General features: G+C 39.1%; 1 long non-coding RNA gene and 1 pseudogene across 2 annotated transcripts in view; both read right to left on the bottom strand.

Moving 5' to 3' along the window:
* LOC112135242 (uncharacterized) overlaps positions 1-27,687 on the bottom strand; it is a 112,164-nt gene that overhangs the window by 81,166 nt on the left and 3,311 nt on the right. For both annotated transcript variants that reach the window (XR_002916535.3, XR_008510564.2), the window contains exon 2: positions 10,211-10,245. This is a non-coding gene — a long non-coding RNA (uncharacterized LOC112135242). The remainder of the gene's footprint in view (positions 1-10,210; positions 10,246-27,687) is intronic.
* Positions 15,085-18,920, bottom strand: LOC129048322 (ras-related protein Rab-11A-like; annotated as a pseudogene).

The following is a 27,687-nucleotide window of genomic DNA, read 5'->3' on the forward strand; positions in this document are numbered from 1 at the left end:
TTCCTCTGTGTGAGTTGCAAGTGTTACACGGCGTCCTGTGTATCTAGGTGGACCTGCTCATTCATATGTGGACCCATTGCTGGCAGGCAGTGATCTGCCTGCCTGTAGCAGTCCTGGTGACGAGCCTAAATGACCATGTGTCATGCCAAAGAAGAGAGGGGGGCTGAAAGAGAAGGCATTCCCGCCTCTACCCCTGTAAACTCCCTTCAGACTCATTAATTCTTTGATCCCATAAAAAGGAAACTTGGACTGAGGAATACTAAATGTGTTAATAGAAAACCCACATTGCTGAAGCAAATGTAGCCAGTATGTCCAGACATGAATTACTGGCAGTTAAAACCAGGTTCGTGCATAATAATATTGATGAAATCTAGCCTTTTCACTGAGGCAATGGCCCAGAAAGCAGGAATGGTCCATGTAGAAGTGGAGAAGGTAGGCAGTGTTCTCTATGGCAAAGGTCACAAATGGGAAGCCTGCAGGACAGATTCAGCTCAGAGTTGTCTTGTTTAGCCTGCACAATGTATTTTTAAATGTGATTCAGGGCCGGGCATGGTGGCTCCCGCCTGCAAAGCCAGTACTTTGGGAGGCCGAGGTGGGAGGATTGCTTGAGCCCAGGAGTTTGAGACCAGCCTGGGCAACAGGGTGAGGTCCCATCACTACAATAAATAAAAATAAATTAGCCAGGCATGGTGGTTCATGTGTGTGGTCCCAACTACTTGGGAGGCTGAGGTGGGAGGATCACCTGAGCCCGAGAGGTCAAAGCTACAGAGACCTATGATCACATCACTGCACTCCAGCCTGAGCAACAAAGACTGTGTCTCATAAAATAAAAATCAATGTGATTCATTGGCAGATTTTAAAAATTTGATTTCCAGTTTCACTTGAAAAATCTGGCTATGCAGCCCTGGAGTCCTCCCTGGCAACAAAATAAGGCTCCCAGTCCTTGCTTCATTCATAAAGCTGGAACTACAACTGCCAACATCTCCCAGGCTCACATCCTCTCCACTCTGACACCAGAGGTGACAGAACTTGCTTGCTTAGTTCCACTTAGAAAAGTCCCTGGCCAGGTGCAGTGGCTCATGCCTGTACTCCCAGCACTTTGGGAGGCCGAGGCGGGAGGATAACTTGAGCCCAGGAGTTCAAGACCAGCCTGGGCAACATAGTGAGACCCATCTCTCATTTTTGAAAATATATATTTTAAATAAATACATAGATAAGAAAAGTCCCAAGGAGTATTCCGAATGATCAGTCAATGTCTCACATCTACTGTAGTTGGAGTAGAATGGGCAGGGTACTCTGATTAGCAGCTCCTACTAAAATTACAGGGTTGGCAGGTAGAGCAGTCCCTCAAAACAAAGGGATACATTTTCAAAAAGGAATGGGAACACATGCTGGATAAATAAACCATCCAATGACCACCACAGGGGACAGGCTGATAGTGTTTTGTTTATCTGTTTTGACATTTTAAATTTAGGTAAATAGCATAAACCTGAGATTACAGAAACACATAATTTCAGAGTTCCATAAAAGTCAACTAACCCACATCCTATCTAATGTATTAATCATGTGTTTTTTTTGTTGTTGTTTGTTTGTTTTTTTTTTTTTTTTTTTTTTTTGCAGTATTCCCAACAAGGATCTTCCAGCAGGCATTTAAACTACTTACTTCCTCCTTAAGCATTCTATTCCATTGTAAAATATTCCTAGTTGCTACACAGTTGTTCCTCATAGTCAGGTAAACTCTGCCACCTTGTAGCTTCCACCAGTCAATAGAAGCTCCCACCCTCGGATGTGTCCATAATCAATCCCTTCCATTTTGCAGGTGACAACTCATCAAATGTTTGAAGATAGCTTTCATGTTCCTGAGTGAGTCTTTTCTTTTCAGGCTAAATCTCAATCTACTCCAGCTATTTCTCACGTGGCAAGGTCTCCCTTTGGACCTATCCAGTGAAATCTTTCAACATTCAACAATTATTTCTTGTGAACTTTCTTCGTACCAATTAGTAAACTAGATATTGGGAATGAGATGGTGATAAAAATAGGTTACATTTTTGCCTAATGGAGCATATAGCCCTGTAGATGAGGTAGATAATTATATGAATACTACACCCACAAAGAAGTAATAGGTGTTACAAAGGAAGACTACAGGGTTATATGTTTCTCTCAAATTTAATTGCCAGAATCAAATAAAATGCTTCATGTGTGGTCTTGTCAGTAGGAACACTGGGTAGTTTAACTATGTCCACAAATTCTTTGACCATGCCTTTAAAAGATGGAGTCCTTCCCTCAAGTAGGGACTAGACTTCTGACTTGCTTCTAACAAATAGAAAAAAAGCATAAGTGACGGAATGTAACTTCAGAGACTGGGTCATAAAAGGCACTGCTGTTTCCTGCTTGCTCTCTCTTGGCTCTGAGGGAAGCCAGCTTCCTTGTCATGACGAAGCTCAAAAAGCCCTATGGAAAGGACCTATTTGGTGAGGAACTGAGCCTCCAGCCAACAGACAGTGAGAAACTGAAACTCCCTGCAGACAGTCACATGAGTGAGCTTGGAAGTGGATCCTCCAGCCCCAGTCAAGCCCTCAAATGACAGAATCCCTGACTCAAAGTTTTGCTGCAGCCTCATGAGAGATCTTGAACCAGAACCCTCCCCCACCCCCTGCCACCCACAATAAGCCACTCTCAAATTCCTGACCCACAGAAACTGTGAGATGATAAATATTTGGTTCAAGCTGCTAAGTTTTGAGCATAATTTGTTATGTGGCTATAGGTAATTAATATAGTAAACAGGGTATAACAATTAAATGTCATCCTTAATTAATGCAATTCAAGCTCACATTGACTATTTTGGCTGCCATGTAACCCCAATGATTCATGTTGATTTTATAATCAAGTAATATTTCTCAATCTTTTTCTCTCATGTTCCACCAAGATTTAGCCTATTGTTCCTTCCATCTTATCAAAATCCTTCGGGAGTTTAATTCTCTGTCAAGGTAATTAGTTATCCCTATTGCTTTGTGCTGCTTCATGGAAGCAGCAATGACATAAAAATGCAAGGAATTGGGTAGTATTCTCAGATCTGCAGCAAATGAGTGAAAATGAACAATTCTCTTAATTTCCTTCAGCTTCCGTTTCTTAATGTGCAAACTGAGTATAACAATGCTGATTTCATGAGGCTCTGAGAGCAGACTAACCTGACACCAATTCCTCTCTCCAGGACTTTCCAAGTGAAAGGGACACTTTCCACCTGCACAGCACCTACTCATTCCCCCCTTCCTCTAGTAACTGTCCTATTTTCCTTTGGGGAACCACCCCTCCTACACTCACAGTCTGTACAGTTAAGCAAGTTTGGATCCACCTTCCCAGCCCCAGGAATGGTGTTTACTTATGATGCAAGGGAAAACTCACTCATAAGTGCCTTAAACTGTCAAGATACTTATTGTTTGGGTGTAGGAGATTTCTGCATTTGACCAGTGGTTGAACGACACCAGACTCTAGGTCTGCATATCTGAGATTCTCATGGCCTTCTACTCATTGTCATACTACAGTCTTTTCATTCTCACACATTAGTATCAAAGCACGAAGTTGCTGGTGGGAGAAGGGGTATATGTATAAGGAGACTAGTTTTTCTTTTTTTTTTTTTAACTAGGGAAGAAAAATCTTCCCTGAAAGTCCAGAAAAATCATATCTCCTTTCACCTCATTGGCCAGACTCAGTCACACAGAGCTGGGAGAGAAACTGAGAAACTGAAAATTTGGTTTCAGGCTTTCAATCAAAGGAGAAGAGAGCCAGGAAACACTGTTGGGTAGGTAGATAATTAACAGAGCATACCATAGATGAAGATATGGCCCAGACTATCTAGTTAGCATATTCTATCCTCCAGGTCACAGCATGGGTGCATAGGTGGACACATAATCCCACATGGCTCCTTGAACATCAGAAATACGACAGCCACCTTGCCACCATTAGCAAGAAGCCTGTCTTGAGAATGGTGTCTCCACAGGAAGCAGGAGTGGAAGGCAAAGAGAAGCATATTCTTGCTGATCTCACTTGAGTGCCTTGTCATTGACATGCCTGCACCAGCTATACTTCTTGGACCTGCTGGTAATGTGAACCAATAAAATCCTTAGTCCAATGTGGTTAGATTACCGCTTTAGTGACCCCCAATGAACCAGGCCTCCTGATATTCATACCTTGTGTAGCCTTCTGTCCTTGAATCTGGGCTGACCCCTTGCCTCTCTTTAAACAATAAATTGTGATGAAGATGACGGCGTGTAAGTTCTGGGCATCAGCCTTAAGATTGAAGCTATGGCACACTTGGAAACAAACCACTGCAGAAGTGCAACTACCCTGAGACTATCATGCTATGAGAATAAGCTAACTGTGTAGAAAGGCCATGAGAAGGACCAAGGACCCCAGCTGACAGCAAGAACTGAGACTCCCAGCACAACCCCACCAGCCATGTGAGTGAGCCCTCCTGGAAATGAGTCTTCCAGTCATAGTTGACAAGCTTTCCCCACTGAACCCTGCCCAAATTGCAAATAAACAAAATGCTAAGTTATGGAGTGGTATATTCCATAGCAATAGATAGTTAAAATACTCAGTTTGAATAGGATTCCAGTGTCATTTGCTGCTGAGAGGGTTTTAAGGGAAACACCAGCCATGTAATCTTAGAGAAATTATAATATCTGCCTGTGATTCAGTTTCTTTAGCTGTACAAAAGCTGTAGTTGACATTCAGGATACATTTAATTTTCTTCCAGTCATTGGGTTGTTTTGGGATTAAATGAAATAATGCATCAAAAACAACTAATAATGCTAAGGATTCTGACTGACTCCCAGTGACCACTGCTTCCCTACTTGCTCCATTGAAATCCAGTAATTGTCTTAATTGTCTCCAGCATTGCCTTGATCTTCCAGCTTCATAATTCATCAAAAAAGGAATGAAATTAATTTAGCTAGTGAATTCTTGCTGACTCCCAGCGACCACTGCTTTCTCAAGTGGGTAAAAGATTCATTAAATGAACCTTCCAGACTTTTGGCATGTACAGACAAAGCCATAGAAAGCTATGCAAAGCTTATTTTTGCATTCTTGCATTTATTTCTTTGTTTATTCCTTGCCCATCCCTTTCATACTTCCTTATCCTATCCCACCTCCCTCCTCTACCTGCTACCCCCAGACTAGATAAAGTTTCTCTGGCCTGAGCTAGCGAGTAGATTGGCTCTACTTGGTTCTAAGAGTAAACTTCACCCTGCTTCTCTCCTGGGCTGCCTAATCATAGGAGAGGGGAAGAATAGAAATCCTAGATAGGTTTGGGGCTCTAAATGCAAGGGGGATTTAAGCTGCCTCTCTCCAGGACAGCCCAAGAAGGGCAAACAGTAGAAACTCTATTTGGGATTCTGAACTCAGGGAAGGGACTATCAGCTAGACTGCAGACTATAAATAGCTATGGTTGCCTGGGCCTGAGACATCTTCACTGGGGGTTCCCTATACCCAGCTAAGTACAGGGACAGTAGATAATCACCCGGAACAAATACAGTCCAGACATCGTGCAGGACAGCAAACACCTCATAGAGTTCCTGTGGGCCTGGTATGATGTGGAGCACCAAGAACCCAGGCTCCTAAGAAGGTGCCCAGGTGAGTCAAGAGAGCCTCAGACCCATCAGAGTGCAGTGTTCAGGAGGAGGGATTGAGATGGAACAGGGGCTCCTCTTAGAGGCCTGCAGCTGCACCCCAGCCTGAGCCTGGAAATAAAAAAAAATCTTGAGTTCCTTCAAGAGAAATTCCAGGCATCTAGCTAGCCTTAAGAAGTAAATAAGCAACTTGATAAGCAAGAAGGTAATAAATAAATAGCCAAGGAAGTTACAGTCATGAGATGTTTTGTTCCCTATAGAAATAAAAAATAACATCTTTTTTTTTTTTTTGAGACGGAGTCTTGCTCTGTCACCCAGGCTGGAGTGCAGTGGTGCGATCTCAGCTCACTGCAAGCTCCACCTCCCGGGTTCACGCCATTCTCCTTCCTCAGCCACCCTAGTAGCTGGGACTACAGGCGCCCTTTACCACACCCGGCTAATTTTTTATTGTATTTTTAGTAGAGACGGGGTTTCACTGTATTAGCCAGGATGGTCTCCATCTCCTGACCTCGTGATCTGCTCGCCTTGGCCTCCCAAAGGGCTGGGGTTACAGGCGTGAGCCACAGCGCCCGGCCAAAAAATAACATCTTAACATATGTCCCTGAGTTGTTTTTCAGAAACCTGACAAACGGACCCACTGGCATGTAGATGGCCGTTCTTTGTTCTGAAGTTCTTCCTAAGGGGCCTGGAGGAAGTCACATCCATAAGCCAGAGATAACATTCTTGTCTGCTGATTCCAAATGTTTAAACAAAGCTCACCTTACTTAACTAGCTAGATATCAGAGAATCTTCGACTCTACCTATGACCCGTAAGCCCCATGCTTCAAGATACCCCACCTCTTTAGGTCAAACCAATGTATAACCACCATATATTGATTAATGACTCCTGTAACCTCGGCCTCCCTGCCTTTAAAAACCTTTACCTGTAAGCCATAAGGGAGTTTGGGTCTTCCCAATTCTCCTTGCTTGGCACCCTGCAATAAATGCTTCACTTTCTTTTGCTGCAATCCTTATGTCAGTGCTTGGCTTTGCTATACCAGGCAGGTGGACCCAAGTCCAGTTTGATAACAGAATGACTCAGCTGGGATTATGTGTATTAACAACTAAAGACCAGGTGGGAATGAGGACTTGCTAGGAGATGCCAGTAAACACCAGTCAGGAATTCCAGCTGCCCCCCTACTACCCACCTCCACCACCATTACAAGTGCTAGATACTAAACTCTGGTGCAACACTAGGAAAGTGGGAATCCCTGGGAAAGTGGGAATCCCTGATTGACTAAGATTAAATGGCTACCACTGAAATCAGAAAGGGGGCTCATCAGAGAAATTAAGTTCATTGGTAGAAAACTATATTTTTGTATTTTGCATGCCTGAGTTTGTGCATCAAACTAAGATCTGAAAGATGTGTAATAATTAGGGATCAGTCTAATGTATAAGGAGAGGAAGAGAATTCCAGACAAAGGGAGGAATACCTGTTTTCAGAGAATTATGTAGTACATCTGAATAACATCCCATCCAAGAGGGTTGGTTGGTTTGTATGTTTTTAATGCCATCACAGGGACAATTCCTACAATCTATTGAAACTCAGTGGCTTCTGGTTGGCTAAGACAAACTCTGTCTCCATGCTGTTATTTGCCTGACTCAACCTTGCATAACATTGGGGACCATTTTAAATTACATTGTTTAGATACTGGAGTCTCTGCCTATTCTTCAGTAAGCCTGTTCAGAGTGAATTGCTCACCTGGCAATCATGTTTGTAATAGACAACCTTGGCAATTATGAATAAGATGGAAAGAGACATCTGGCTCTATTTTAACCAATCAGAGTCTCCCTAGAAGCCAAGTTTAGTGGCTAAGCAATGGCTAGTTATTCTCAGCGTGCAGCTGGAAGTGAGGTGCACATAACTCCAGGAGCTGGGGGTTTTTCTTCCACTCAATAGATAAGTAAAGAGAGGCAGCCTGAAGAGAGTGAAAAAAGAAACAGATGGTCAGGGAGCCCTAGCATCAAGGAACCATCTGGCCCCAGAAAGAAATGAGACTGAGAGGGTGGCTCAGCTCCAGACATTTCCTCACAGGCAGACCCTGTATTCCTGCCCTTGGCTTCTGGGACACACCCTGTATGTCCTTACTTACATCCCTGTCCACCCACCCCCTTTCCTTACAATATGAATATATTCATATTCCCAAGTCCATTGTGTTTGGAAACCAGAATCATAGATTACTACATAAAATCTTAACATTTTTGTCTAGAAACCCAGTGTTTTCTTCTTTTTTAACCTTTTAAAAAATGTTCTTTAATGGCATATAATATTTGTAAAAATTTTGGGGGTACATTGTGATTTTTTATACATATGATGTATAGCAATCAGGTCATGGTAATTAGCACATCCACATCTCAAACATCTATCATTTCTTTGTGTGAATGTGGGAACATTCAATATCTTCCTTGTAGCTACTTGAAACTATATATTATATTATTGTTCAAGTGAGTCCCATTACTTCCAATGAAAGAGTTTAAAGCTAAGATAATTAGTATTTGTACGCCTTTGTTTTCAGGTGGGGCAGCCAGTAACAGCTACGTGCCCAAGCAATGTTGCAAGATCTCAAGTTAAGATTATTCTCTGTTCAAAATGCATGCCTGTGACTCAGCAGTTTTCTTCTCAGAGTTCCTGCAAAGTCTTAGTAAATCTCAGCAAACTGCTGCCCTCTCTGTGTTCCCCAGCAAATTAGGTTGGCCACTTCTGCAGCCTTACTCTACCTTGCTTAGGGAACACACAGGTAGGTCATCGAACACACGAGGATTTAATGATGAAGACTGACCAAGTCTCTGTCCACTCAGAGCTTCTAGCTCTTGGACGACACAGTTAATTAAAGACACAATTCTGTTTAAGTGTTGTTTAGCCAGGGGAAGAAAGGATGTCAGAGAGGCACATTGCAGAGGGTGGCTAACTCAGTCAGGGAAGGTCAGAGGGGTAGGAAAGGAAGTGATTTGTCAAGAGGGAACACAATCCTGAAACAGAGTCATCGGTTACATGAACTTACTGTCTGCCAGGCATTGTTCTAAGCATTTTACATACATAAGCTCATTTTATCCTCACATGGTAGTGTGGTAAATACTATTACTAGCCCTATTTTTGTAGATGATTCAAGTTCAGCACAGAGAGATGAGTATGTCAAAGAACACACAACTGGCAGAGGCAGAGCCAAGATTCAAACCCAGGCAGTTTGAATAATGAATGTTTATTTATCAATTAAACAGCTACAAAATGGAAAAAGCATAACAATGCTTGTTCTCCATCCACCACCCATGTAGGTCATTTTTCTTCTGTTTTTGGTAAATCATACAGCCCAAAATGTCACCATATGGGTCATTTTTATTTCTAAAATGTAAATATCTTTGACTTCAAAATGTATGTCTAGTGTGACCCAACTGTATCTGCAGAGTCAATGTCAAGATTTTCAAAAAGAGCATTTTGAGGTAGTTCTGCCATGTTATCATATCCAGATAATAATGAATAGCAATCACATTATTATCAGCAGTGACCTCTACACATCGGGGTGGAGGAAAAATAAACAGGATCATTTCAAGGTTGCACCAACTGCCAGCTGAAATTACCCCATCAAAGAGAACTCCAGAAGAGCGGTTGCTGGGTGACAAGAGATGCTTGTTTACATCAAGTGCTCCTTTTAAGGAAAATCCTTTCATGAACATTTCTATTTCCTTATTTTTAAAATTGATTTTGTAGCTTCAACAGAATATGATTGCTTAGTTAATTCATTTAACAAAATGTACTACAGCAGTTACTTGTGAAGGTATTGAGAGATTAATTAATTCTAGTATGAAAGCTTATCCCCAGACATCCCAGTGCTTGAAAAAAAAAAGAAAGGAGAACCTTAATTACTAGTTTGGGTGGTATTTGGCTACACTATATTTTGTACTAAAAAGAAGAAATCTATTATTTTTTTTTCCAAGGCAACCAGCCTTTGTATGTTTTCTAAAAATGTATTTATAATTAAAATAAGGTATCCTACTTTACAAGATTTTCATTTGTTTCTATTCTTCTTTCCTCCTGGCCTTATTTTCCTCTCCATTTTCTTTAAGCTAACATGAGTTCCACTCTTAGCCATTCTCTGTTCATTTTCCTGCTGGAAACTTCATAATATTTAAGTAAGAGAGAGTGGCCTGATTTGTGCATATGAACTTGCAGAGAGATAATGAGTCTATTTTGATGTAACCTTTCATCTCCCTTAGTATTAGCTGTGTGATAGTCATTGGGGCTGCTCCCAAATGCCCTGTGCTCCTCTTTTTGGCACATGTTGGACTGTGCTCCCCACCTCCCTTGAAGCTAGGTGTGATCATGTGACTTGCTTCAGCCAATAAGATATGAGCAAGAATGATGTGACTGCATTAAGAGCACGCATAGGCAATAATAATAACAATAATAACTTTTTAAATGGAAAATAAGCATTGAGAATGTGGAGAAATTAGAACCTTCATATATTGCTGGAGGAAATAGAAAAATTTTTTATATTAATTAAAAGAGTTTGGCAGTTACTCAATAAGTTAAATACATACAGACTTACCATATAACTCAACAATTCCACTCCTAGGTATACACCTGAAACAACGGAAAAGAAGTATTAAAACAAAAATTTATACACAAATATTCATAGTAGCTCAGCTCACAATAGCCAAAGATGGAAACAAAGTAATGTCGATCAACTGATGAATGGATAAACAAAATGAGCTATATACATACAATAAGATCTTATTCAGCCATAAATAGGAATAAAGTACTAATATGTGCTACAACCAGATGAAACTTGAGTATGTTATGCTAAGTAAAAAACGCTAGAAACAGAAGGCCACATATTGTATGATTCCATTTATATGAGATGTCCAGAATAGGCAAATCCACAGAGGCAATAGATTAGTGGTTGCTATTGTGGAAGACAGTATGGCAATTCCTCGAGGATCTAGAACCAGAAATATCATTTGACTGAGCAATCTCATTATTTGGTATATACCCAAAGGATTATAAATCATTCTACTGTAAAGACACATGCACATGTATGTTTATTGCGGCACTATTCACAATAGCAAAGACTTGGAACCAACCCAAATGCCCATCAAAAATAGACTGGATAAAGAAAATGTGGCATATATACACCATGGAATACTATTCAGCTGTAAAAAAGGATGACTTCATGTCCTTTGCAGGGACATGGATGAAGCTGGAAACCATCATTTCAGCAAACTAACACAAGAACAGAAAACCAAACACTGCATGTTCTCACTCATAAGTGGGAGTTGAACAATGAAAACACATGGACACAGGGAGGGGAACATCACACATCGAGACCTTTTGGTGGGTGGGAAGCTAGGGGAGGGACAGCATTAGGAGAAATACCTAATGTAGATGATGGGTTGATGGGTGTAGCAAACCACCGTGGCACATGTATACCTATGTAACAAACCTGCATGTTCTGCACATGTACACCAGAACTTAAAGTAAAATAAAATAAAATAAAATAAAAAGAAAACAAAAAAGGAGGTTAGTGGTTGCTGAGCTAGGGGAGGGGAGAATGGAGAGTGACTGTTTAGTGAGTGGAAGATTTCCATTTGAGGTGATGAAATATCTCTGGAACTAGATAGTGGTAATGGTTGCATAACACTGTGAATATACTTAATGACACTGAATTGTACACCTTGGTTAAATTGGTAAATTTTATATATATTATACCACAGACTTAAAAAATGAATATATGTGTGCACACTCACATATAAACACACATACACACACACAAGCACTCATAATTCTCCAGGGTGACCACAGAAGTATGAGTTTATATGGAGCATCCATCAGCCTGACTGATCATAGCATGACTCAGAATTAAAGTTTTACTGTGTTACTTGTCACAGCAGCATAAACTAGCCCATCTTGACTGATTTAAGTTATTATATTGCACTTGGTTCACCTAACCCTTTTTCGATCCTCCTTTGGGAAAGGCACGGGGAAAACAAAGATGAAAAGCCTCAAGAAGTTGAAACTGGCAAGAGAGATAAATATGTTAACCAAAAGATGTGCTTAAGCATGATGGTGCCATAATACAGGTAGATTATGAGTTACAATGAAAGTACAAAGGCTGGAATGGCCTGGAAACTCAGACAAGTGTACTCAAGAGGGAAAAGCTTGAATTAAATTTTAAAAAGGTGTGTAGAAGTTTGCCAAGTAGAGAAAGGGAGAAGTTCTCCCCAGATTGATGAAAGAGCTTGCCCTCTGTGCAATGATACAGACATGAAACAGCCCGGCATGTCACAGGAAATGCCAGTCATCAGACAATAGGGTGTGAGGCGATGAAGATGGACTAGTGCTAGAGATGGACTAGAGAAGTTGGCAGGAGTCTGGAGTTTGGACCAAATCTTGTAGCCAGTCCTTTCTAACCATTTCATTCATACTACACATGGAAAATGAAAACACATCTGGCACACTGGGCTGCAACACACCTGTCCAGCCACGGCCACCCTTGGCATATCTTAATCCACTGCAGCAAATTAGGGCACACCTTATGGTAATTACTACTATGGGTAATGGAGAGTCATTGAAGATATCTAAGCGAGAAAACAATATGATCAGATTTGCATTCTAAATCATGGTTTGGAAGCCAGATCAGTATGAAAAACTAGATTAAAGTCAGAAAGATCCATGAGGAGGCAGTGGCAATAATCCAGAGATGGCAGAAGCCTAAATCAGAATAGTGGCTGTGAAATTAAAAGAGTGGAAAGATTGAAGATATCATTTTAAGGTAGAATTAACAAGCCTTATGACTGATTGGATGTGGAGGGTGAAGGAAGATATAGAGTTTAAAACGGCCCCCAGCTTGAGTGACTAGTAGTGGCCCCGCTGGGATAGAAAAGAGAGGAAGGGGAGGACTGTGTAGACAGCAGTCAGTTCTGTTATGGTCTTGTTGAACCGATGTGCCAGTGAAGCTACCTGATAGATGGTTAAATGTCAGGGAAATTACATTTGGGCTCAGAGAGAAGACTGGAGTAGGGGTCACGTACAGATACAAGTGTTAGAGCCAAGAGAACAGATGAGCTTGTTGAGAAAAGACATAATTAAGAAATGAAAGGGGCTGAGGGTATTTAAGGGGAACACAGAGGAAGGAAAGCCTGTGGGAAATAACACTGGCATTTCTTTGACGCATAATGGGATCTTCCCAACTGACTGAACACTGAGACTGTTTGAAAAGAGTTACTCTCTGTAATCTTTCTAAATCTGTCTAAATGATCTTTAAAATCATCTCTGGGAATTCCAGAAGATTAGTCTCCTAATACAGGCTGATGCCTTTTGTGAAACTGAATATTTTTAAAATTACATCATTTAAAGTACTTTTAATGAAGCCACAGTTATGGTTTTCTCTAACATTTTTCTACAGTATATTATGATTATCTTCTTATATGTCTACACCTTCTCACTAGACTATTAAATCCTCAAGGGCCCCCAGCCCTAGTGTCTAGCATTGTACTTGGCACATAGTATACAGCTGATAAGTATTTGTGAATTAACATAAATTTGACTTTTAGAGTTCAGTATATACAGAGTGTGATATAACAGTTTTTGGAACTCAGGTCCAACAGTCTTTCCAAAGTTTTGCAATGGAAATTCGTTAAATGGCCAAGAGACACTATAGTTTTAACATGGCAATGTCCCTTATAATGGTCAACATTGATAAAGATGCATGATATATTCATACACTCTAATATCATATAGATAAAAGAATGAATCAACTAAAGCTACACACAGTAATATGGATGAATCTCACAACCAGTGAAAGAAGCTGCACAAAAAAGAATGCATACTGTACAATTCCCATCATATAAAGCTTAAAAACAAGCAAATTTAAACCTAGTTTTGTAAGTCTGGTTAGCAGTTACCTTTGGAGGGGAGTGCACTAATGGGAAGGGTCACAAGAGGGACTTTTGGGGAACTGGTCATAAGTTCTATTTCTTGATCTGGGTGCTGTTTACATGGGCATGTTCACTTTAGGAACACTTATTGAGCCATACACAGGATTTGTGCACTTTTCTGTACGATTGTTACACTAGTGTAAAAATTTACTTTACAAAAATAATGAAACATAATCCTACAAGAGAAAGTTGTAACATAAAAGAATAAGCTCTACGCATAAAGTAGGAGTACAGCATTAAGCAAGTAGTTGAAATGACACTAATCTATTGATAAAAAAGGAGAGTGAGGCCAGGCGCAGTGGCTCATGCCTGTAATCCTAGTACTTTGGGAGGCCAAGGTAAGTGGATCACTTGAGGCCAGGAGTTCAAGAACAGCCTGGCCAACATGGTGAAACCCCATCTCTCCCCACAAAATACAAAAAATTAGCAGGGCATGGTGGTGTGCACCTGTAGTCTCAGCTACTTGGGAGGCTGAGGTCGGAGAATCACTTGAACCCAGGATGGGAGGCAGATTGCAGTGAGCCGAGATCATGCCACTGCACTCCAGCCTGGGCAACAGAGTGAGACCCTGCCTCAAAAAGAAAAAAAAAAAAAGAGAGAAAAAGAAAGAAAGGAGAGGGAGAGGAATAAGTAAACAAAGACTCGAGGGTATCTTCATACATATTTCTGGAGTGCTTTACAGTGAAAATATGTATGAAGATCCTCTTGAGTCTTTGTCTCTACATACTAAGCTGTACTCAGTATAGGGTAAGCAAAATTCCCTAGTCTAGGCAATAAATAAATAAATAAATAAATAACCTACTGAGAAAAGAACAACTTCCAGGCAGCTATGAACTGAGGAGCTCACAATGTTTTGGATGACTTATCACAAAATCATCACAAAGAGAAATTCCAGGTTTTTTTTTTTTTTTTTTTTGACGTAGTCTTGCTCTGTTGCCCAGGCTGGAGTGCAATGGCGGGATCTCGGCTCACTGCAACCTCCACCTCCCGGGTTCAAGTGATTCTCCTGCCTCAGCCTCCTGAGTAGCTGGGATTACAGGCACCCATCACTACGTCCAGCTAATTTTTGTATTTTTTGTAGAGTCGGGGTTTCACCATGTTAGTCAGGCTGGTCTCAAACTCCTGACCTAAGGTGATCCACCCACCTTGGCCTCCCAAAGTGCTGGGATTACAGGCATGAGCCACTATGCCTGGCCCCAATTCCAGGTCTTATAAATAAAAATATTTATCTTTAAGGTAAAAGCCACTGTAGACCTATCCTAGAAGAGGTTAAATTCAAGCTTTAATAGGGTCAAACTGATCCACAAATAAATTAACTACAGGCCAGGATAAAGCTCAACACTTATTAAAGGAAGAGAATAAAATCTAAATTCTATCTAGCAACCAATTTAAAAAAAACTTCACTAGTCATGAAAAGAAGTAGGAAAATATGACCTTTAACAAGGAGAAAAATTAGTGAATCTAGAGACCCAAAAATGAAAGAGAAGCTAGAATTAGCAGGCAAGGACTTTAAAATTGTTGTTATAAATATATTCAATGATCTAAAGGAAAACATGAACACAATAAAGAAAGAAATGGAAACAAACCAAAAAAAGAGATCCAAATGGAAGTTCTAGAGTTAAAGAATATAATATCTGAAATGAACCCAGGAAATAGAAACTATCTAAACTGAAGCATGGAGAGAAAAGAGGATTTAAAAAATGAACAGTGTCTCAGTGATCTTTGAAACAAAATTAGCAGTCTGACTTTTGTATGATTGTAAAATTAGAAGGGAGATTAGCAGGATGGAAGGAGGCAGCAAAGAAAATGCTTCAGGAAATGACTACTAATTTTCTTTTTTTTAAATCCCCCCATAACTGTTTATTAGAATGTGAATATGTTCCAAATTAATAACTAAAAAATCAAGTTACAAAGCATGCAAAAATATAAACTAGCAATTCACCAATAGATAATAGTATCTTCATAACCCATACGCTAAAATAATAAAATGGCTATAGAAGAAAAGCCAGGTGACTGACTACAGCAATGCCTTCCATGTTCCCCACACATCATGAGCAAAGCAAAAGACAAAAGATGAATTATGAACATAGTAATCTAAGCAAGCCCACATATATATATTTTTGGGGATATCCCACTATCCTAAATAGTAGTATCATTACAGCTGACACAACTTCCAGAAAACTGCTGAGTAAGTGCTTAATATTATCCACAAGAAAGCGAAACTAAATATTAGTATGCACATTTCTGAATGAGAAACTAATTGTCTCATTGATTTTAATAATGTAGTGGAAGAAAATTATATCCAGTCTCTGCGTTGCCTAAGTGCATTCTATTTAAACTCAAGGTGCTATTTCATTTCACATACTAAAAGAATGCATGCCTTTAAGTGGTACCATTTGAGCAGAAATTCCTCATTGTATTTTTTAGACACACTGAAACCAAAGATTTAACTGAACTATATTCCATAACATACTGCAAAACTCAAATATCAGCATTGTCAAAATAATTATCCATGCCTGCTGGTAGATATGGTCATAAAACTAGGTTTTCATTTCACTTACTGGAAGGTTTTAAGATGAAATTAACACTTCAAAATTTGATACTAACAGTATTAAACCAGTTATTGCCTGAGTAATAAAACGCCACATTATCTACCGCTGGAAAATGAGATTGCTTAAATGGTTTGGACTGCCTGATCATTGCAACAGAGGCACCTCAGATGGGATTCTACCAGTCTCACCAGTTCCCAGCCTGATGGGAAACATTATTTAACGTATGGCCCCATAAACATACTACTAACGAAACCATAACAAATCTTTTGTGTTTGTTTAGATAATTCTTCTCCAGAAAAAAAATGTCTCCCTCTCTAATCAACTCTGATGCTTACAAAAATTAAAAAACAAAATTTACTAAACTACATAAACCTATTAAGGCATTTTAGAAATTGACTTTCAGAATAATGGAACATTTTTCAGCTCTCGAAATCCTGCTATGTTTATAGGGCCACCTTACACTTGTGGAAATATACACTGCACTGAGAGAAGAGTATATAACCTATAAGCTGCTCTGTGACAAAATGATAGCTTATTTCTAAGGTCTTGGTTTGATCTGATCAAGACCAATAGGTCTGAGCTTCTAGTGACCAAGTTCTATTATGTCCTACAGTGATGGGCTTCCAGAATGAAAAGTAAACAATAATTGAGGAATCCAAACATTTCACTTATGAAACTAAGTCTAGTGAAGCCATAGCATGAAAAAGGTTGCAATCATTTGGGATAAGTGGATAATTTTATAAAACTAAAATCAAAACACTGAAGATATGGAAAAATTCATAAGTATGAAGTAATAAGATGCAAAAATGACACAAGAATTACGAAAATATTTGCCAGGCGAGGTTTCAGAGTCCCAGCATCTAGAAGTGGTTGACTCACAGGCTGGTAAGAATTTACTGACAACAGTATAGGTTTGAAAAAGGAAAGTACTATTAGAAAGAAAGAACGTTGCTGGAGAGTGCAGCAGGGCACCTCAGTGAGAGGACGGAGTGCACCGTGGTGGATTTTTCCTTAGGAGTAGTTATGAACTTTAAGGCAGGAGCTTGAGGGTAATTGGGACCATACTAGCAACACAGGTCATAATAAATGATTACATTTCTAGTAATTTTGGTGCCTTAATGTCAGCAAGGATTGCACAATGAGTTTTGACATGGCATTCTGGAGATGTATAGAACGTCTATACATCTTTACAAACTTTAAGTTGAAAAGAGGCCTGGAACCAGATGCCAATTTTGGATACTAGGGAAGTTTAATTACTTCTAAATTCTTCAGATAAGGAGTTTTGCCTGTTTTGTGGTCAACAGGTGGTCTTTGCTCCCTTCTAAATTCCTCACATAAGGAATATTTGTCTCCAGGGCCTGTTACTGGGTGGTTTTTGTTCTCCTCAGTATTTGAATATCGGACTTGACAAATGGGCTATACATTGCCTTCCAGGGGAGAAGAGAAATGCCTTAGATGTTCTGACAGCACTGCACCTTTGGTTTGTTTTCAGTGATTGGTGGAACATGAACAGGAACCACATTATTGCTTGGGGACATGTCATTTTCGGCTCTGTCTGACATGTGCTTCTGAGAAACAATGTGAGGTATCTCTGTTAGAATTGTCTGAAAAGTAGCTTCTACATTTGTAGAGTCTAGAGCAGATGTCTCAATGAATGACAAACCATTTTTTTCTGCCAAAGCTCTTGCTTCAACTCTAGGAACTTCCCTGAGATGATGTAAATCACTCTTATTTGTCCATGATAACATGACGACAATGTTACTATCAGTGTGATCGCTCAGTTCTTTCAGCAATCATTCTGTATTTTCATATGTGAGATGTTTAGCAATGTCTTAAACCAGTAAGGCACCTACATCTCCATGATAATAAGCTTATGTTATGGCTTCGTATTACTCTTGCCCTGCTCTGTCCCACATCTGTGCCTTTATTGTTTTCCTATCAATCTGGATGCTCCTTGTTGCAAACTACTCCAATGGTGCTCTTGCTTTCCAGATTAAACTTATTTTGAGTAAATCAAGACAGGAGATTTTTCTTTCCAACACCAGAATCTCCAATAAGGATAACATTAAAGAGGCAGTCATTCTCATTGTTGCAGGTGCCCATTGCACAACTGAGGAGTGAAGGGGTGGGAGCGGTAGTAGCATCTGTGAGACTAGGGAGGCATTGCTGCTCCTAATTTTTTACATTTGATGAAAAGTACCAATCCGGAGATCCATGAATCTCAATGATCCTCAGGCAGAATAAAAACAGAGAAAACTACAAATTATATCAACACATATTGATGACAACTAATGATAAAAAGTTGCCAGACAGTGACCGAAGACTTAGATTACAACACTCAACTCCCTTTGAATACTTGGAAAGCTTTCTCACGAAGGAAGGGTATAAACAAGCCTAGACTGTAAGGATTAGAAAAAAATAAATGATTATTTAATGCCTAGCCATTGAGAAACATTCACAAGCATTAGTAACATCCAGGAAAACATGACCTCACCAAACAAACTAAATAAGGCAGCAGTGACAAATTTCAGAGTGACAGAGATAGGTAACCTTTCTGACAGAGAATTCAAAATAGCTGTTTTGAGGAAGCTCAGTGAAATCCGAGATAAAACAAAGAAGAAATTCAGAATCCTATCAGATAAATTTAACGAAGAGACTGAAATAATTAAAAAGCAGAAATAATTATCAGGCAGAAATTCTGGAGCTAGTCAATGCAATTGATAAACTAAAGTGCATCAGAATCTCTCAACAGCAAAACTGATCAAGCAGAAGAAAGAATTAGTGAGCTTGAAGACAGGCTATTTGAAAATACAGAGTCAGGGAAGTCAAAAGAAAAAAGAATAAAAAAAAAAATGAAGCACGCTTACATGGTCTAGAAAATAGCCTCAAAAGGAAAAATCTAAATTATTGGCCTTAAAGAGGTGGTAGAGAGAATAGGGTAGTTTATTCAAAGAGATAATAACAAAGAACTTTCCAAACCTAGAGAAAGATGTCAATATTCAAGTACAAGAATGTTATACAACACCAAGCAAATTTAACCCAAATAAGACTACCTCAAGTCATTTAATAATCAAACTCCCAAAGGTCAAGGATAAAGAAAAGATCCTAAAAGCACCAAGACAAAAGAAATAAGTAACATATAAGGCAGCTCCAGTATGTCTGGCAGCAGATTTTTCAGTGGAAACCTTACAGGCCAGAAGAGTAGTATGACATATTTAAAGTGCTGAAAAAAACCCTTTTATCCTGGAATATTATATCCAGTGAAAATATCTTTCAAACATGAAAGAGAAATAAAGACTTTATCAGACTAACAAAAATTGAGTGATTTTTTTTTAAACACCAGACCTGTCCTATAAGAAATGCTAACGGGAATTCAATCTGAAAGAAAGGGACATTAATGAGCAATAAGAAATCATCTGAAGGTACAAAACCTACTGGTAAGTAACAACAAGTACACAAACAAATAAAGAATATTGTAACAGTGTAATTGTGGTGTGCAAACTACTTATATCTTGAGTAGGAAGACTAAAAAAGATGAACCTATCAAGAATAATAACTGCAACAAATTTTTAAGACACAGAGTATAATAAGATATAAACAGAAACAACAAAAACTTGAGAGGAGATGAAGTTAAAGTATTGAATTTGTATTAGTTTTCTCCTTGCTTGTTTGTTAGCTTCTTTGTTCAATTTTGCGATCAGAGTTAAGTTGTCATCTGCTTAAAATAACGGGTTACAAGACGTTATTTGCAAGCCTTATGGTAACCTCAAATCAAATACCTACAACAGTTACACACACACAAAAAAGAAAAAATCAAAACATACCACCAGAAAAAAATCACTTCCAAAAAAAGGAAGACAGGAAGGAAAGAAGGAAGAGAAGACCACAAAACAACCAGAAAACAAATAACAAAATGGTAGGAGTAAGTCTTTACTTATCACTAATAACATTGAATGTAAATGGACTAAACTCTCCAAACCAAAGACATAGACTGGCCACATGGATTAAAAACACAAAACAAAACAAGACCCAGTGATCCGTTGCCTACAAAAAACACACTTTACCTATAAAGACACACATAGACTGAAAATAAAGGGATGGAAAAAGACATTTCATGCAAATGAAAATCAAAACAAGAGCAGGAATAGCTATACCTATACCAGATAAAATACATTTCAAGACAAAAACTATAAATACAAAGATGGGTCATTATATAATGGAAAAAGGATCAATTCAACAACAGGATATAACAATTATAAATATAAATACACTCAATGCTGGAGCACCCAGATATGTAACACCAATATTGATTGACTGATTGATTGATTGATTGATTGATTGATTGAGACAGGGTCTTACTCTGTTGCCCAGGCTGGAGTGCAGTGGTGTGACCATGGCTCACTGTAATGGCTCACTGTAGCCTTGACCTCCCAGGCTCAGCTGATCTTTCCCCCTCAGCCTCCTGGGTAGCTGGGACTACAAGCACACACCACTATGCCCAGCTAATTTTTTGTAATTTGTTGTAGAGACACAGTTTTACCATGTTTCCCAGGCTGGTCTCAAACTCTGGACTCAAGTGGCCCACCTGCCTTGGCCTCCAAAAGTGCTAGCATTACAGGCGTGAGCTACCACATCCAGCCTAAAGTCTTAAAACATTAAAAAAAAACCAAACCGAAATCATATAAAATATATTCTCTGACCACAATGGACTAAAACTAGAAATCAATAACAAGAAGAACTTGGAAACTATACAAACACATGGAAATTAAACAATATGCTCCTGAATGACCAGTGGACCAATGAAGAAATTAAGAAGAAAAGTGAAAAATTCCTGGAAACAAATGGATGTTAACTGTCGCCACTGTTATTCAACATAGGACTGAAAGTCCTAGCTAGAGCAATCAGACGACAGAAAGAAATAAAGGGCATGAAAATTGAAAAGGAAGTCAAATTATCTTTGTTTGCAAATGATATAATCCTATGTTTAAAGAAACTAAAGACACCACCAAAAAATTATTAGAGCTGATAAACAAATTCAGTGAAGTTATAGGATACAAAATCAACATACAAAAATCAGTAGCATTTCTTTTTCTTTTTTTTTTTTTTGAGACGGAGTCTCGCTCTGTCCCCCAGGCTGGAGTGCAGTGGCATGATCTCGGCTCACTGCAAGCTCCAACTCCCGGGTTCACACCATTCTCCTGCCTCAGCCTTCCAAGCAGCTGGGACTACAGGCGCCTGCCACCATGCCTGGCTAATTTTTTTGTATTTTTTTTTAGTAGAGACGGGGTTTCACTGTGTTAGCCAGGATGGTCTCGATCTCCTGACCTCGTGATCCACCCGCCTCAGCCTCCCAAAGTGCTGGGATTACAGGTGCGAGCCACCATGCCCGGCCAAAAATCAGTAGCATTTCTGTATGCCAACAGCAACAGTCTGAATAAGAAATTGAGAAAGTAATTCCATTTACAACACCTACAAATAAAATACTTAGGAACAAACTTAACCAAAGAAGTGAAAGATCTCTACAGTGAAAACTATAAAAAATTGATGCAAGAAATCAAACAAGGCACAATGAAAACAGAAAGATATTCCATGTTCATGGATTGAATGAATCAGTATTATTAAAATGTCCATACTACCCTAAGCAGTCTACAGATTCAATATAATCCCTATCAAAATACCAATGACACTGTTTACAGATATAGAATAAACAATCCTAAAATGTATATGGAACCACAGAAAATCCAGAATAGCCAAAGCCATCCTGAACAAAAAGAACAAAACTAAAGGAATCATATTACCTGACTTCGAGTTATACTACAGAGCTATAGTAACCAAAATGGCATGGTACTTGCATTAAAACGGACACATAGATCAATGGAACAGAATAGAGAACCCAGAAATAAGTCCATACATCTACAGTGAACTCATTTTTGACAAAGTTGCCAAAAACATTCAATGGGGAAAAGACAGTCTCTTCAATAAATGATGCAATAAATATACAGAAGAATGAAACTAGACCCCTATCTCTCACCATATAGAAAAATAAAATCAAAATGGATTAAAGGCTTAAATTTAATACCCAAAGCTATGAAACTACTAAAATAAAACTTTGGAGAAACTCTCCAGGACATTGGTCTGGGCAGAAATTTCTTGAGCAGTACCCCAAAAGCACAGGCTGCCAAAGCAACGAAGGACAAAGAGGATCACATTAAAAAGCTTCTGCACAACAAAGGCAACAATCATCAAAGTGAAGAGACGACCCATAGAATGGGTGGAAATATTTGTAAACTACCCATCTGGCAAGGGATTAATAACCCAAATATATAAGGAGCTCAAACAACTTAATAGGAAACAAAACAAATTTAATAGTCTGATTTTAAAATGAGCTTAAGGTCTGAATAGACATTTCTCGAAAGAAGACACCAAATGGCAAACAGGTATATGAAAATGTGTTCAAAATCACTGATCATCACAGAAGTGCAAATTAAACCTACTATGAAATATCATCTCATCCCAGTTAAAATATTTTTTTATCAAAAAGACAAGCAATAATGAATGTGGGTGAAGATGTGGAGAAAGAGAAATCCTCATACAATATTGGTGGGAATTTAAATTAGTACAGCCCCTATAAAAACAGTATTAGGTTCCTCAACAAACTAAAATAGAACTACCATATGATCCATCAACCCCACTGCTAAGTATATACCCAAAAGAAAGAAAATTAATATATCAAAGAGATATCTATACTCCCATGTTTATTGCAGCACTATTCACAATAGCCAGGATTTGGAATCAACCTAAGTGCCCATCAACAAATGAATGGATAAAGAAAATGTGGTACATATACACAGTGGAATACTTTTCAGTCATAAAAAAGAATAAGATTCTGTCATTTGCAATGACGTGGATGGAACTGGAGGACATTATGTTAAGTGAAATAAGCCAGGCACAGAAAGACAAACTTCACATGTTCTCACTCATTTGTGGGAGCTAAATTTAAAACAGTTGAACTCATGGAGACAGAGAGTAGGAGGATGGTTACCAGAGGCTGGGAAGGGTAGTGGGGGCAGGGGTAGGAGAAAGGGATGGTGAGTAGGTACAAAAATATACTTAGATACAATGAATATGATTTTGTATTTGATAGCACAAAAGGGTGACTACAGTCAGCAATAATTTGTTACACATTTTGGAATAACTGAGGGGGTATAATTGAAATGTTAGTAACACAAAGAAATGATGAATTCTTAAGGTGATGGATTTACTCTGATGGGGTTATTACACATTATGTGCCTGTATCAAAATACCTCATGTGCTCCATCAATATATACACCTACTATGTACTCATAAAAATTAAAAATAAAAAAGTTAAAAATATAAAATAAAATATAAATGACATAAGGTTGATCACTTTTAAAAAAAAAGTTGCCAGAAGAAACAGTGGGACAGAGATATTAACACTGATTTATCATTAGAGACAAGTCAGCCAGAAGAAAATAGAACAAGACTTTCAAGGCCTCGAAGGAAAAAAACTGTCAACCTATAACTGTATATCCAACACATATATTCCTCAAAACACAAAATAGAAATACATTTTTTAGACAAAAACAGAGAATTTGTTGCCAGCAGATCTACTCTACAAGAAATGTTTTAAAATTTCCTCAGGCTGAAAGAAAATGATACCACATGTATCACATACAGACATAGTTCTAGACAAAGGAATGAAGAGTTTCAGAACTGGTAAACATTTGTGTATACGTAAAAGATTTTTCCTCATTTTTAAATCTCCTTAAGAGGTAACTGACTGTCCTAAACAAAATATTAACAATGCATATATTTAAAGAAACTTATAACCTATTTCCTCCTCTCTATCCTTTAAGCAAGCTATTGTTACAATTATCATACATTCTATCTAAATGTATTACAAATATGAATACACACACACTATGGAGGCTGCAGGAAATATTGACCTTGGCAAACTAGAATTGCCTAAAAGCATTCATTGTTTTAGGGCAGTAATGGTTAAGAACTTGGGCTTGGGGCTAGTCACAGTGGCTCATGCCCAGCACCTTTAGGAGGCTGAGGTGGAAGGACTGCTTGAGGCCAGGAGTTTGAGACGGGCTTGGGCAATATAGTGAGACCTTGTCTCTACAAAAAATTGAAAAATTAGCCAGATGTGGTGGCACGTGCCTGTAGTCCCAGCTAACATACAAATATACAAAGCAAATATACATGGCTTTGTATGTAAATGGAACCTCTTGAGTGCTTTCTATCCTTACGACCACTGAATGTGAAATTGCTGCCGCTTTAGCAGATTAGAACTGGCTTCTCTTACTGGGTTGTGGTAGCCAAGCACTCTGTGTGTGTGTGTGTGTGTGTCTGTGTGTGTGTACATATGTTTGTCTGTAGGGTAAATAATACTTTGTAGTTTGGTATTGGAATTCTCTGCTTACTGACACTTGGCTTAAGCCTTCTTCCTCCTTGAGGTCTCATCTTAGTAGAAATTAACGTTTGCCCTTTTTGTTCGACAGAATCAGGAGTAGGAAGAACATCCAGTAATGGGTACAGAGAAATGGAGTAGGGAGCAAGAAGGAGAAGAGGGAGAATAACAGAGTGCCTGAGGTATGCAGACGATTCAGGAAGGGACTAACATTAGGTCTGAGTTATATGTAGGTATTCACGTTGCAAATTGCCTATGAACAGCCTCCATTCCCTGTGGGACCCAGCTGAGACCCATACTTTGGACAGCAGAATTGAGTTAGGAAGAGATCAGAGCTGTAGACACTGGAGTACGACCGCTCTCATAGCAGATTAGGACAGAGGTTGGATTCTGTTAATAGCATTGTAAAAACTGTTTTTCTTATTTATTTCACAGCATTTTACTCTAGGAAAGTGAAGATGCTAGAGAGACACCATAAGCCTAGTGCACATCACACAGTAGTGTGGAAAGTCGTCATCGAGTATTGCCATCACGATGGTCTCAGCGTTCAAACGAGAACGTCGAGTGAAAGAACTATGCTCTAATGAGGTCCTCTCAGAAACCAGCAATCCTGGCAATTCAGCTCTCTGGGCAAACAATAGAGCAGAGTCATCAGGACCACCCACCTAGGCGTCTGATGATCTTGGGTTTCAATCCTACCTGTGCCCTTCACTATCAGTTTAACTTTGGGCAACTGGTTTAACATCTCTGAGCCTCAACTTTCTCATCTATAAAATGAGGATGATAAAATGCATACTGTTTAAAAAAGAGTACTTACTGTCGGGTACTCTACAAGTATTATCTCATTTTATCCTCGCAACAGCTAGATACTATTATTATTCTGTTTTATAGGTGTGAAAACAGAGGCTCAGAGCAATGGGCTGTCATGTGTCAGAAGTCACAAGGCTGGTAAGTGGTACATCCAGGAATGGACCCTGGGCATTCTGACTCCAGAGCCCTGCTTTTAACTATTAAGCAAAACTGCCAGATAAAGCTCTCCTGAGTATTAAATGAGCTGATGAGCTCAATAGTGCCTGGCACATTTTGATTCTTTCATAAACGGTAATTATCAAAATGAGAGTTGAGTGCAATCCAAATCCCAAGTCATGACAAATCTGGGGTTAATGTGAATTCTGTAGCAACATCCAGGGCCAAGTCTAAAGCTCAGGCATCCTCACTCTCAGATAATCTATAAACAGAAAGTTCTCAAAGAAAAATACAACGTCCCTGGGGTGTCAGAAATCATTTATACAGAAGCTGCATTTTGCAGCATGGGAACAGATCAGAGAGTAGGAAAGCAAGGAAGACCTGGAGAATGTCCTGGCCCCATCGTCAGAGCTCCCTTGAAAGGGAGCATCCTGACTTCCAGCCCAATCTGTCCAACAGGAGAGAGCAGAAAGCCAGGAACTAAACGAGTGCCACACCCCTGGCACATGGATTTTGCAGGATGCTAGGTAATGCTAGCATCATTTCTTCATTTCTCCAACATCCCCCTCCCCATCCTGATCAGGTCCTCAGCCTTGTCTCTTTTGTTCCCCACTCCACCACTGCCAAGAACTGTAAGTGGTCCAATGTGGGCATTCAAACAACACTAGCTGAATGCATTACATGAAAAATGGTATGAGGATAAAGGTAAATATATTAGGGACCAGAATGGAAAATTGTCATGCCTTTTTTAAGATGAAACACAGGACTTCAAAGAAACTTCAAAAATCTGATAAGGGCTTTAAACTGTCTATGGAGATTAAAGTTCAAACTCTCAGAACTGTTTTCCCTGGCATTTTTAACCTCTTAAAAATTTTAATAAAATACACATAAAATTTACCATTTTAACCATTTTAAATATACAACTCAGTGGCATTAAGTGCATTCACATGGCTGAACAACCATCACCACCATCCATCCACCGAACTCTTTCACCATCCTAAACTGAAATGCCATACCCATTAAACACTAACTCCAATTCCCTCCACATCTCAGACCCTGGGAACCATCATTCTACTTTCTGTCTCATGAATTTGACTACGGTAGGCCCTGCTAATAAATAGAATCATACAACATTTGTCTTTTTATGTTCAGTTTATTTACTTAGCATAATGTCTTCAAGGTTCATCCATGTTGTAGCATGTTAGAATTTCATTTCTTAAGACTGAATAATATTCTACTGTATGCTTTATACCACATTTTGCTTATCTGTTCATCCACTGATGGACATTTGAGTTGTTTCCAGCTTTTCGCAGTTGTGAATAATACTAATATGAAAATGAATGTACAAATATCTGTTCAATTTCCTGCTTTCACTTCATCTGGGAATATATATCCAGAAGTAGAATTGCTGGATCATATAGTAACTATGTCTAATTTTTTGAGGAGCCATTCCTGGCATTTTTTTCTGTTATATTTTCAGAGTCAGCTCCTACTTATTTGAACCGTTTATTTTGCCTCTCCAGTGTTCTATCCTACATTTATCCTAAATGACCTCTCTGTTGCTGGTCCCCTCTTTCATTTACAACCAAGATTATTTAGAAATATGATCTTATGTTCCACAGTACTGATTTTTCCCAAAACAAAACATTAGGGCTGTTTGGAACAAACTGCCATTTCCCAAGTCATAAGTTGCATTAGTTTAAAAGGTAAGAATCCATTAATTTTTTGGGAAAAAAAAGCAGTCCTTCAAATCAGTACCAAGGTACCAGTTTGTTATGAAAGACAGTTTCTGACTTACAAACGTCTCACTTAGGAACATCCCTGACATGCAAAGAGCAGTGGAAACCAGGAGTCTGACTCCTCCTGGAAGTACCTGGAAGTCTCCACCTGCTGCCACGGCGATGGTGAGGATCTTGGACTTTCAGTGGTTAGCAGGGACAGGTAAAACCCACCCCTTCTCCACTTTCATCTTCCTTCTTGACACCAGAACTATGGGAGTGCCATCCTTGCTGTGGCTACCAGGCATCACAGTGAGAGCTCCTGTTCTCACTGGAAGATTGAATCACTTTGGAAGCAGAAGAGTGTGTGCTGGAACACTGCACAATTTTGCATACAGAAACAATGCTCTTTCACA

Source organism: Pongo abelii, chromosome 8 (assembly GCF_028885655.2).
Source record: "Pongo abelii isolate AG06213 chromosome 8, NHGRI_mPonAbe1-v2.0_pri, whole genome shotgun sequence".
In the NCBI taxonomy this organism is placed as follows: Eukaryota; Metazoa; Chordata; class Mammalia; order Primates; family Hominidae; genus Pongo; species Pongo abelii.